The sequence below is a fragment of the Tupaia chinensis genome, unplaced genomic scaffold, assembly GCF_000334495.1.
Source record: "Tupaia chinensis unplaced genomic scaffold, TupChi_1.0 Scaffold000539_1, whole genome shotgun sequence".
Taxonomy (NCBI): Eukaryota; Metazoa; Chordata; class Mammalia; order Scandentia; family Tupaiidae; genus Tupaia; species Tupaia belangeri.
The window spans coordinates 433,739-445,513 of NW_006160052.1; the positions used below are offsets into that span (position 1 = coordinate 433,739).

At 41.9% G+C, this 11,775-nt stretch overlaps 1 protein-coding gene and 1 pseudogene across 2 annotated transcripts in view; one reads left to right on the forward strand and one right to left on the reverse strand.

Moving 5' to 3' along the window:
- Positions 1–11,775, forward strand: part of ENTPD1 (ectonucleoside triphosphate diphosphohydrolase 1) — a 117,552-nt gene that overhangs the window by 9,552 nt on the left and 96,225 nt on the right. The gene's annotated exons all lie outside the window — the stretch shown is intronic.
- Positions 11,174–11,521, reverse strand: LOC102473043 (thioredoxin pseudogene; annotated as a pseudogene).

Here is an 11,775-nt window from a genome sequence, read left to right on the forward strand (position 1 = left end):
GAAAGAGTCATTCAGTAAAGTCTTAGAAAGGATCAAGGAAGACATAATGCTCTCAGGCAGCGTTTTAGAAAGCTGAGGCTTGGTGGCTACATAACTTTAGGTGGGATGGAATGGACATGAGTGAAAATTTCTAAGCCTTAAATAGGGGCAGGACTCAGGAAGCCAGAACCAGGAGGAGGGTCTGGTTGGGTAGGATTTAGGAAGCGCGAATCAGAACCTCTGAGCCCAAATCAGTAAAGTAGTGCTCAGAAGCAGACATATAAAGACATCTGTAGACGTGTGTCATTAGCAAAATGATTTTTTAGGTGTTACACTGAAAAGGCAGGGAAGGGAGAACCCCCAAAATTTTCTAGTGAACAAAGGTGGGTAAACCGAAAATTAATAGTTCAGTACTCGTTTTTCAATTTAAGCTATATGAAGTGTTGAAACCATGTTTTGCTTAATGTCTTCATTTTATTGCTTTACGTTGGTGTGCTTAGAAATAACAATGAGGATTTTTCATAGATCTTTCCTTGTCTTCTTTTTTTGGCCGCAATGATTTTCCAGGCCCTGACCCGTAGAACCTGTGAATGTTATGTGGAAAGAGGGTCTTTGCAGATATGGTTGTTAATGGTCTTGAGAGAGGACGAGTAGCTTGACTTGTCTATGAGAACTCTAAATGCAATCACGAGTGTCCTTGTAAGACGGAAGGAGAGAGACTTGACATGGAAGAAGGCAGTGTGACCTCTGACACAAGATGCCATGCCACTGGCTTTGAAGATGGAGGATGGGGCCACAAGTCAAGCAGTGTGGCTCTAGAAGGTGAAAACGACAAGGCTCCCTTAGAACCTCAGAGAGAACTTAGACATGCTGACACCTTGGTTTCAGCCCAGTGAGACTGATTTCAGGCTCGACACTTCCAGAACTGTAAGAGAACAAATGTGTTTTTTGTTTTTGTTTTTGCTTTCTTTCAAGAGAGAGTTTTGCTATAGGGCATATGCGCTCACTGGAGAGGCAAAGAGAGAAAGTGAGAAATCAGCCCCCGGGGGGATGGCCACGCCGCAGTCCCTTTTCCTCCATTCTCCTCCCAGGATCTTAGGCCCACACACCCGTGTGCCCAGTGTGAGTTTTAAGCCACTGGGTCCAGGACTTGAACTGTGGTCGACTATGTGGAAGTCCAGTGATATAACTATTACGCCATCTGCTGGTCCCAGTGTGTGTTGTTTGAAGCCACCAGATTTGTGGTAACTTGTTACAGCAGCTGCAGGAAACTAATACAGTAAGTGTTTAGTAAATGCAAGTGGTGGCGGCCTCAGTTAACATTACAGGTTTTGTAATGTGCATTGGGCCACACAGTTCTGATCACCCGTCGGTGCTAGCTCCGGTCTCTGTCCCTCTCACAGATGAGACTGAGGAATAAGTAGTTAAGTAACTGACCCAGAATCTCTCAATTGGTAGGTGCTGCAGTTGAGGTTTGAATCCATAGTTGTTAATCTTATTATTTTTGGAGATAGAATTCACATAGCATACCATTTACTCACTTGCAGTCTTTAATTCACAGAATCATGCATCACCCCCCACAATCAATTCTGGACCATTCTGTCACCTTAAAAGGAAACTGTACCTGGGCCAGCAGATGGCATGGTGTTTAACGGTGCTGGATTCCCACCGGACCTGGTGGCTTGCTTTCTCGCTTTTCCCTTTCTCTCTCTTCTCTCTCTTTGGCCAAATTAAAATAATAATAATGATAATAATTATAATAACAAATGAAATTAAATAAATCTTTAAAAGAAGGAACTGTATCTATTCACAGTCACTCCCCATTTCTACTTTATTTTTGTCTTAATTTCTACTCTCCCACCTCATTTGGCTACTTGTTTTACCTCTTTATTTTTAATCTTTTTGTATCATTTTATTTTAGATGTCTTTCCTGCAAGCCATTGGCTTTTTTTAAAAGTGTATTTTATTTATCTCTTTCATGAGAGAGAGAGGGAGCAAGAAAGAGAGCCGTTACCCTCAACAGGGGCTCTCCCCAGCTTCCCATCCAGCAAGGGTCATGGGTACCCATGGGCACACTTAGAGTGTTCAGGCCTCCCATATGACTCCAGCACTGGGCAGCAATGTGTCACCGTGACTGGGTTTTCAAATTCAAATGAGTCTCTTTTCTTTTTTTTTTTCTTTGAGTCTCTGTTTTAATAGAGAAATTTAAACAGTTCCCATTTATTTTATCTACCATTCTTGTTTTATTCTCCCTGGTACTATATAGATTCTGGACTTTTGTTTATTTGTTGTCACATACATTCTACAAAGCTGTGGATAACAGACTATTTATTTATTTATTTGAGAGGTTTGTGCCTTAGGGCGTGTGTGCTCACCAGAGACAGAGAGACAGAGACAGTAAGAGGGAAAGTGAAAAATCAGCCCCTGAGGGGATGGCTACACCTTTATCCCTTCTCCATTTTCCTCTTGTGATCTTGGGCATGCATGCACTGTGCCTGACATGATTTTCAAGCCATCAGGTCCAAGACTCGAACCACAGTCAGCCATGTGGGAGTCCAGTGACATAACTAACCATAGACATAACCATCTGTTGGTCCTGGATAACAGACATATTATTTTAAATTTTACCCAGGGAAATTTTTCATTTAAAAAAAAGTATTCCTGGGGCCAGCAGGTGGTGTGGTGGTTAAGGAGCTGGATTGCAACATGGCCAACCATGATTCGAGTTCTGGCCCCAGCAGCTTGAAAGTCCCACTGGACACAAGTGCATGCATGCCCAAAATCCCAGGAGGAGAATGGAGGAAAAGGGATTATGGCACGGCCATCCTGGGGGTTGATTTCTTACTTTCTCTCTCTCTCTGTCTCTCTCCAGTGAGTGCACATACTCTATGGCAAAAACCCTAAAAATATTAAAAAACAAAAAAGGTATTTTGGAGCTTAATTTTATCTTAATATTAAAGTAAAAGGGAGTAACTTTTGACCTTGTTATTAAAAAAGAATTCCAGAGCGTTTGCTTCCCTGTATCCTCCTTTCTTACTTAAAACATTTAATCTGGCAATATTACAAATATAAACTCCAATACAGAAAATTCTTAGTCATATATTTTACAGGATTTTTTCTTCTTTATTTAGATACTAATAACCAAACTCATCTCTCCATGAAGTGAATGGATTTCTTTTTTTTTTTTTTAACATTTTATTTATTTATTTATTTATTTATTTATTTATTTATATTTGACCAGAAAGGGACAGAGAGAGAGAGAAAGAGAGGGAAAGTGAGAAAGCAAGCCACGAGGTCCAGAACTTGAACCGTGGTTGGTCATGTGGGAGGCCAGCACCCTTAACCACCCCATCATCTGCCAATCCCAATTTAATGAATTTCAATATAATTATTTTCTCAATATGCCTTTTCCCTTTCTTGAGTTCTTAATTTGATTTATTTCATAATTATCTTCTTTTTTTTTGAGAGAGAGATATTTTTGCTCTATGGCATGTGTGCTCACTAGAGAGAGAGAGAAAGAGAGAGAGAGACAGAAAGCAATAAATCACCCTTCTCAGGGCGAATGGCTACGCCACAATCCCTTCTCCTCCATTCTCCTCTCAGGATCTTGCGCACACACACACACACACACATTTGCCCAGCGTGAGTTTTAAGTAGCCAGGTCTGGGACATGAACTATGGTCGACTGCATGAGAGTCCAGCAACGTAGCCATTACACCATCTGCTGGTCCCAACTCATAATTATTTTTTTAAGCATATCAAAAGAATTTTTTAAAAAGGGCATCAATGGGGGGGCAGAGGTGGCATGGTGGTTAGGGTGCTGCACTCCCACATGGCTGACTATGGTTTGCATCCTGGACCTGGCTGCTTGCTTTCTCACTTTGCCTCTGTCTCTCTTTCTTTGTCTGTCTGTGGTAAGTGCATGTGCCCTGTAACAAACTTAAAAAAAACACACACACACACATATATATACACATATATTAAAGGGCACCAGTGTGGTAAAAGAGGGATGACATTTTTAAAGTAAAAATCTTTCCCCCTCAAGTAGTTGAAGATATTCCCATTGTCTTGAGAAGTTTTTGCTTTGAAGTTGTTGTTTGATGACCCAGTTACCGTGGTACAGTCAGTAGGTCCTGTTGCGCAATACTGTAACTGCACGGTAGGCCTGGTTTTGGATCCTGGGTCATGTCACCCTGAGCACACTTAAGTGCACGGAAGTATGACTGTGATCTGGCTGGGAGGATCATAGCATGGTGAGACACCATCAGGGTATCCGCCTTTCTCTCTCCCTTCTTCTGTCTCTCATGAAAGAAACAAAGAGGGAACAAAGATAAATTGGTGTGATCCAAATATGTCCCCCCAGTAGCATGTGTTAGAAACTTAATCCCCAGTATAGCAGAGTTAGGTAGAGCCTAACAAGAGGTATTCAGGTCATGAAGCCTCCACTCTCATGAATAGATTATGCCAATTACAAAAGAGCTTCATGCTGTGATCCCAGCTCTTGCCCTCATGCTTGCTTGCCCTTCTGCCTCCTGCCAAGGAATGATACACCAGATGCTGGCCCCTTGATCTGTAATGTCCCAGCCTCTAGGACTGTAAGCTAAATAAACTTCTGCCGCTAATAAATTACCCAAGCTGTAATTTTCTGTTTTAGCACCACAAAATGAACTAAGACAGCTGCTTCTCAGTCTGGATAGTTTTTGTTCTCTATTACTAAAATTTATAACTTTCACAGTTAGGCAACTGAATATAGGTTTCTTCTCATAGATTTTGGGGCCAGAAGTTGGAGTGGTGGTTATAGGTGCTGAACTCCCACATGGTCGACCACAGTTCCAAGTCCTGGGCTTGGTGGCTTGCTTTCTCACTTTCTATTTCTGCCACCTTTGTTGATGATCAGTCCTGAGATATCCTACTACTCCTGGTGGACACCGTGCTGACAGCTCACAAAGGAAATGAGAAACACACAAAACCAGAACCCCGGGACTTCTCAGAGAGCCCCCCCCCACACACACACACAACAGTGCTCCGCTGGTGCTTTCCCTTGGCATGCTGCTGTTCCCAAGTGAAGGGGTGCGGGAGAGGCCGATGAGGTCTCTGTCACTCACCCCCATCACGCTGCCTTGTTTCGGACAAGGGGAGCTGGGCTGTTACTGCCATTTCCAAGTTTTCATGCATTGGCATTTTATTGGGGGAAAATTTTCGGTTTTAAATACAGAAGTAGATTTTCATAACATGTGAGTAAATGTGGCAATGTATTTTTGCTTATGCTATCATCGTACTCAGTGGTCATGAGGCTGACTTTTGTGGTGGTGTTTAAACTCAGGGGGGCTGGCTTTAAATGCAGCGAGACTAGATGCACTCATCGAAGGGAGGGAGGTAGAAAAGAAGAGGCGTCCCAAGGACCAGCTGAGCCTTGGGACGCTCCAACTTTAAAGGCTGGAGACAAGAAAGACAGGAAACCAACCAAGAAGACAGTGAGTGAGAGAGAGCGAGTTGGGTTGAGAGAGAGTCGGGGTTGGGGGGGAGTGGATAAACCAGGAGAACTGGTTGTCCTGAGCGCCAAGTGAAGAAGTGTTTTAAGAAGAGGAAGTGGTCGTCTGGGTTGAATGCTGCTCCTGGGTCAAATAAGGTGACACTGAGAACTGCCCCACGGCATTCGGTGCCCTGGAGGCTGTTGGCAACTTGGCAACACACTTGTGGAGGAATGTCAGGAGCAGAATTCTCCCTGAAGTCGGTCCCTTTGCTCTGCTCTCTTTCCCATCCACTGCTTTTTCTTCAGACTAAGGAAGAATCGGTGACATCTGAAGGACGTGGCTGAGAAGGAGGGAGGCAGGTTCCTCAGGAAACTCAGTCCTGGCACCAGAAGGGGAAATGGACTTCTGGCAGGCAATAACAAGTGTTCGTGTCAGCTAAAATTAGCTGGTGTCTGTCGTGGGCACCCTCTGCGTGCCTCTACCCTCAGAATCCTGAGAAGTCTTTTAAGAATGGAAATATTTAAGGGAAGGCGTGCAATTCCCTGGTGCTAACAGACCATCCAGGGGCCTACCTTTTCCATGAAAGAAAAGCCGGAGGACAATTACGGGCCAGTAAGTATGGTCCTTTCCGATTGCATCTTTGTCAAAAAGTTTGGTCTAAGCTTCAGATTGTGAAGACAGTCCAAACCTCAAGGTCTTACCTACTGTTGCTTTGCCCAGTACAGCCTTATGGCTTCAGAGGGCATGTCTGTCTGTAAAACCCAATGGTCTGGAGGACCCTGCACGGCCAGGGAGGAAAAAGGGAAGGAAGCGGAGGAAAGAGCATTACGTTCACATGTAGTCTTGGTATCTGTGCATCTTTCTTTTTATAAGACTGAATATTGGTGCCGGAAGGAATTTATCTTCAGATCTCTTCATTCAAATAAAATTGATTATATTTTTTATCTTTTAAATTATAAAAATAATTGAGGATATTATAAAAATTTGGAATATATAAAGAATAAGAAAAATGATCTGAAAGCTCACTACTTCTCTTGGTCATGTGACTTTTCAGTCTTTCTCTTACTCCCTCTCTTTATCTTATTTTTACATTTTACTTATTGGGTTGTTGGTAAAGTCATGATGCATTTTCTATGTTTTTCTATGCAAAAATGCATCATGACTTTTCAGATGACCCTTTTTTTTTTTTTTGAGAAATTTTTGCTAATGGGCATGTGCACTTACTGGAGAGAAAGAAAGACAGAAAGTGAGAAATAATCTCCCGGGGGGTGGCCACACTGCAATCCCTTCTCTGTTCTCCTCCTGGGATCTTGGGCACACATGCACATATGCCTGGCATGAGTGAAGCCACCTGGCCCAGGACTTGAACCCTGGTTGGCCATGTGGGAGTCCAGCGATGTAACTGCTACACCAGTTGCTGGTTCCCAACCCAATTTTTTAAAGTGAGAAATCATCCCCTCCCCCCATAAAAGAGGGGATGGCCGTGCCACAATCCCTTCTCCTCTGTTTCCTCTTGGGAGTATGGGCATGCATGCACACATGCTTGGCGTGATCTTTAAACCACCAGGTCTGGGACTAGAACTGTAGTTAGCCGTGTGGGAATCCAGCACCTCAAACAACATGTCACCTTCTGGCCCTTGTGCTACTTTTTATTGTTTATTATTATTCATTTTCTACAAATTTGGAGCTATGTTATGCATATCAATTGCAACCTTCTATTTTACTTTACAATTCATCATGATAATTGAGTTTACTTATGATTTTAGAAAAAATAGCTTTTATGGGGCCAGCAGATGGCATAGCGGTTACATTTCAGGACTTCCACATGATGGCGTGTGTACATGCTTGCCAAAATCCCAAGAGGAGAATGGAGGAGAAGAGATGGTGGTGTGGACATTCTCCCTGGAGGGCGATTTCTCACTTTCTGTCTCTCTAGCAAGTACTTGCATCCTATTGCAAACATCTCTCTCAAAAAAATAGCTTTTATTTATTTATTTTTGTTATTTATTTATTGTTTTTTGAGAGAAGTTTTTGCTTTAGGGCGCGTGCATTCTCCGGAAAGACAGAGAGAAACACACATGCACGTGCCACCGGATCCAGGACTCAAACCATAGTTGACTACATGGGAGTCCAGCTACATAACCATTACAACATCTGCTGGTCCCTTTACTTATTTTTAATGATGACATATAATGTTCTATATTTCGAACTTATGCCATATAATATTTAACCACTTCCCCTTGTGTAAAATTTGAGAAATTTCTAATTATTTTGGTATTGTAAAGCACTGCTTGTGGATTAATCTCAGTGTACTTCCTTGAAGATTTCTCTAGGATAATTGACCAAAAGTAGAATTTCCAAATTATTGTCCAAATTTCAGCAGCTTGACAGAGACACTGAAGTCCTGAGGGAGGAATGTGTCTGAAGGCACATGTACAGTTAGATGGAGGCTAAGTGGGTCCAGTTTCCCTGCCATTTTGAAAGAACCCCATCCCTTTCCTCAATACTGTGCTTCCTGTTACATTTCAGCCCCCATCAGTGATGTCTGTGTGACTCTAGGAATCCTGATGACATTTAACTTTTTCCTGCACACTGTGGCTCCTACTCATGCCAAGCTAGTTCCCTGTTCATCTCTGAGCATAAGCTCTAGGAACAATTAGAGATGCTCGTTGTCCCGAAAGAAGGTGCTTCTCAGATACATTTCTCCTTTAGGGTGACAATTTTCCTCCCATTAGTCAAGAGCCATCACTCACTGGACATTTCCTCATATATCTGAAAGGTTTGTAGGGTTTCCCTGACTGTTTTTAAAACTTAGTGGCTATGTATTTTTCTCTTCAAAAATCTTACCTCACTGTAATACTTCTTAATAGGAAGGCCATCTCCCAGCAGGCTCCAGTGATTAATGAAAGTCCTACCCTGTTCTTCGTTTATTTTGGTTTATTCCTGGTGGGCAAACCCACAACAAATCTTATGCATTAGAGCAAGTTGTACTGATGTCTCTTAAATAACTGAGAAGTAAGGCAATGATAGGGCAGTCGGAGAGGTGGTAGTTAAGATGGCTGCATCTTGGGGCCGGCAGGTGGCGTGGCGGTTAAGGGTGCTGGACTCGCACATGGCCAACTACGGTTTGAGTCTTGTACCTCGCGGCTTGCTTTCTCTCTCTCTCTCCCCCACCCTCAGTCAAGTTAAAGTACATATATACATACATACTAGTTAAATAAAAAAGAATTCTTAAAAAAAAAAGCCTGGTTGGACTCATGTGGCTGACTGCGCGTTTCAAATCCTGGACCTTGCAGCTAGAAAAACACATTCAGTGTGGATGTCTGTGCCCAAATTCCCAAAAGGAGAAATGGAGAAGGGATTTCACAGTGACCATTCGCCATTGGGAGTGCTTTCCTACTTTCCTCTGTCTCTGTCTCTCTGTCTCACTCTGGCAAGTGCATGAACCCTCTGGCAAATTAAAAAAAAAAAAGGCAATGGCCATTTAGCCCTTTCTTTCTCTTTTTCCTTTCCTTCTTTCTCTCTTTCTCTCTTTCTTTCTTTCTTTCTTTCTTTCTTTCTTTCTTTCTTTCTCTCTCTCTCTCTTTCTCTCTCTCTTTCTTTCTCTCTTTCTCTCTTTCTTTCTATCTCTCTCTCTCTCTCTTTCTCTGTGTATCTCTCTCTCTCTCTGCAGCATGGCCATCCCCCATTGGGGGTGCTTCCTCTCCCCCTCCCTTCTTATCTCTCTCTCTCTCTCTCTCTCTCTCTCTTTCTCTCTTTCTCTCTTTCTCTCTTTCTCTCCTTCATTTACCAGAGAGAGAAAAAGGGAAAGTGACAAAGCAAGTCGCCAGATCTGGGATGTGGGCCAAGTGGGAGTCCAGCGCCCTTAACCGTCCTGCCACCCTCTGGCCCTCTGGCCAATTCTTAATTTATTGATATAATACCTTTGTTCATTATATAGGTATGCTGTATTTATTGGGTTGAGCCTTTTGAAGTTGGCAAGTTTTTAGATCAAAAACTGGGAAGTATTGGGGCTAGTGGGTGGTTATGGTTCTGGACTCCCACATGGCCAACCACGGTTCGAGTCCTAGACCTGGCAGCTTACTTTTTCACTTTCCCTTTCTGTCTCCCTGGTAAAATAAAAAATAATAATAATAACAAATAAAATAAAGTAAATAAATATATTTGAAAAAAAAAAGTGAAGTATTGACAATTCATTATTATTCATCCTAATATGTAAAATTATCTTAGATTTCAAAGGCATGGTATAGAAAATATACCAATATATCCCCAAGATAGAGCCTGAAAGGCCTGTACCCAGCCAGGGCTTCTGGATCCAACGGCTAGATGGTGCAGAGTGCAACTCCAGGGGTCCGTGGATGGTCTGGTATGCAAATGGCTCCCGCTGGAGTTGAGCAGTGCACAGTCGGCACAGACATTCTAAGCAACCTTGAAAACCCCTTCTTACTACACCCGAAATCAGCAAATCACCGGTTAAATCAAAGTGCAGCGATGAACTACTCAGATGCTTCCCAACTGTGCGGTGGTATATAAGCAGGCCCTTCTCTCCTCAGTTACTGCTTATGTGACAAAGTTCTGGAGGCATCTAACCGATCAAATCTATTTGAGATCCTTTATATATTTCTGCCTTACCACTTGTTTCCAAAACCTCACATAGTATATTGATATTACCCAGAGATGTTTCTAATGACAGACAAGGCAAAGGAAACTGAAAAGACTCGGGCAGAAAACTTGATTGCTGTTAGAGCTTGCTGGGTGCTTTGTATGTGAGATGTCCGTGGTTAAAGAATACGGGAAAATGTTCAGCCTCACTTTTAAACAAACAAACCAAACTAAAACAATGACATATTACTTTTTGCATACCAAAATGCAAATTTTTTGTCTTGTTTTGTTTTATTTTACTGTCCAGTGTTGTCGAGGATGTAGAGAAACTAATAGCCCCGAACTGCTGGCCAGAATGAATGGGTGAATTCTGACATTTGACTCTGCTTTCTAGGATATCCCTCAACTTTTCCTTTCAACCATTTTGTTAAAATTTCTCATTTTGGGGGACCAGCAGATGGTCTAATGGTTACATCGCCAGACTCCCATGTAGTTGACCACGGTTTGAGTCCCGGACCTGGTGGCTTGAAACTCATGCCAGGCACATGTGTGTGCATGTCCAAGATCCTGAGAGAAGAAGGAGGCATTGAGGAGTGGCCATCTCTCCTGGGGTGATTTCTTGCTTTCTATCTCTCTCTCTCGCGAGTCTATGTACCCTATAGCAAAAAATCTCTTAAAAAAAAAAGAAAAAAATTCTCATTTTGGTTATTATAGTTTAAATTTCTAAAAGCTTCTTGTTATTTTCTGATAGTTTCTTTAGACCAAACTGTACATGTTTTTGGTTTCATGGATGCAATATTTTATCATCTCTCTCAGTATAATACTAATAATAGAAATTTTAAAAATATCTTTGTAATTTTTGGTGTGTGTGTTTTATTTTATGTTTTTTTTTAATAGTAAAGGCTCTTTTGCATATTATCTTATTGATCTAAACCAAGTTATTTTTTAAAGTTATTTATTTATTTACTTATTTTTAAAAGGGTAGAATTAATATTTTATTATCAGTTATAATCAGATGGCAGTTGGGTATATAGTCTCTACACTTCACACTCTGTAAATAATAAAGAAATTACAAGTTTTAAATAGCCGATGTCTGGTTACGGTTTCAGGAACTATGATTAGATTAATTCATTAATGGTGCCTTCAAGCTTTTCCTTATTAGCTCCAGAAAATTCACCCATCTTCTGTCCCTTTTTAAAAAACTGGAAGGTGACCAAGCATTTGGCTTCACTCTGACGCAACATCCTGACAGTCATCCACGTCTACTTCGAGGAACAGAACATCGAATACTTTTCAGAGAGGGAATGAAAGAAAGGCTTGATCATTTTGCAAGGCCCACACCACGTGGCCGAGAAGTCAGCTGCTACAAGCTTATTTCTGCACCTTCCAAGGCTTCATGAAAAGCATTCATGTTGTCAATCTGCTTCACCATTTTGGCAGTTGGGCTGCTGACAAGTGCCTTCATGAACCGATGGAAAAGGATCCAAAGCACCAAACAGAGCTTCTCAATTTTATTTATTATTATTATTTTTTTAATTTGACCACAGAGAGACAGAGAGAGGGAAAATATGAAAGCAAGCCACCAGGTTCTTAAAACTCATGCTGGGCATGTGTGTGTGCATGACCAAAATCCCAAGACGAGAGTGGAGGAGAAGAGATTACAGTGTGGCCATTGACTCTGGGGTGATTTCTCGCTTTCTGTCTCTCAGTCTCTCTGGCG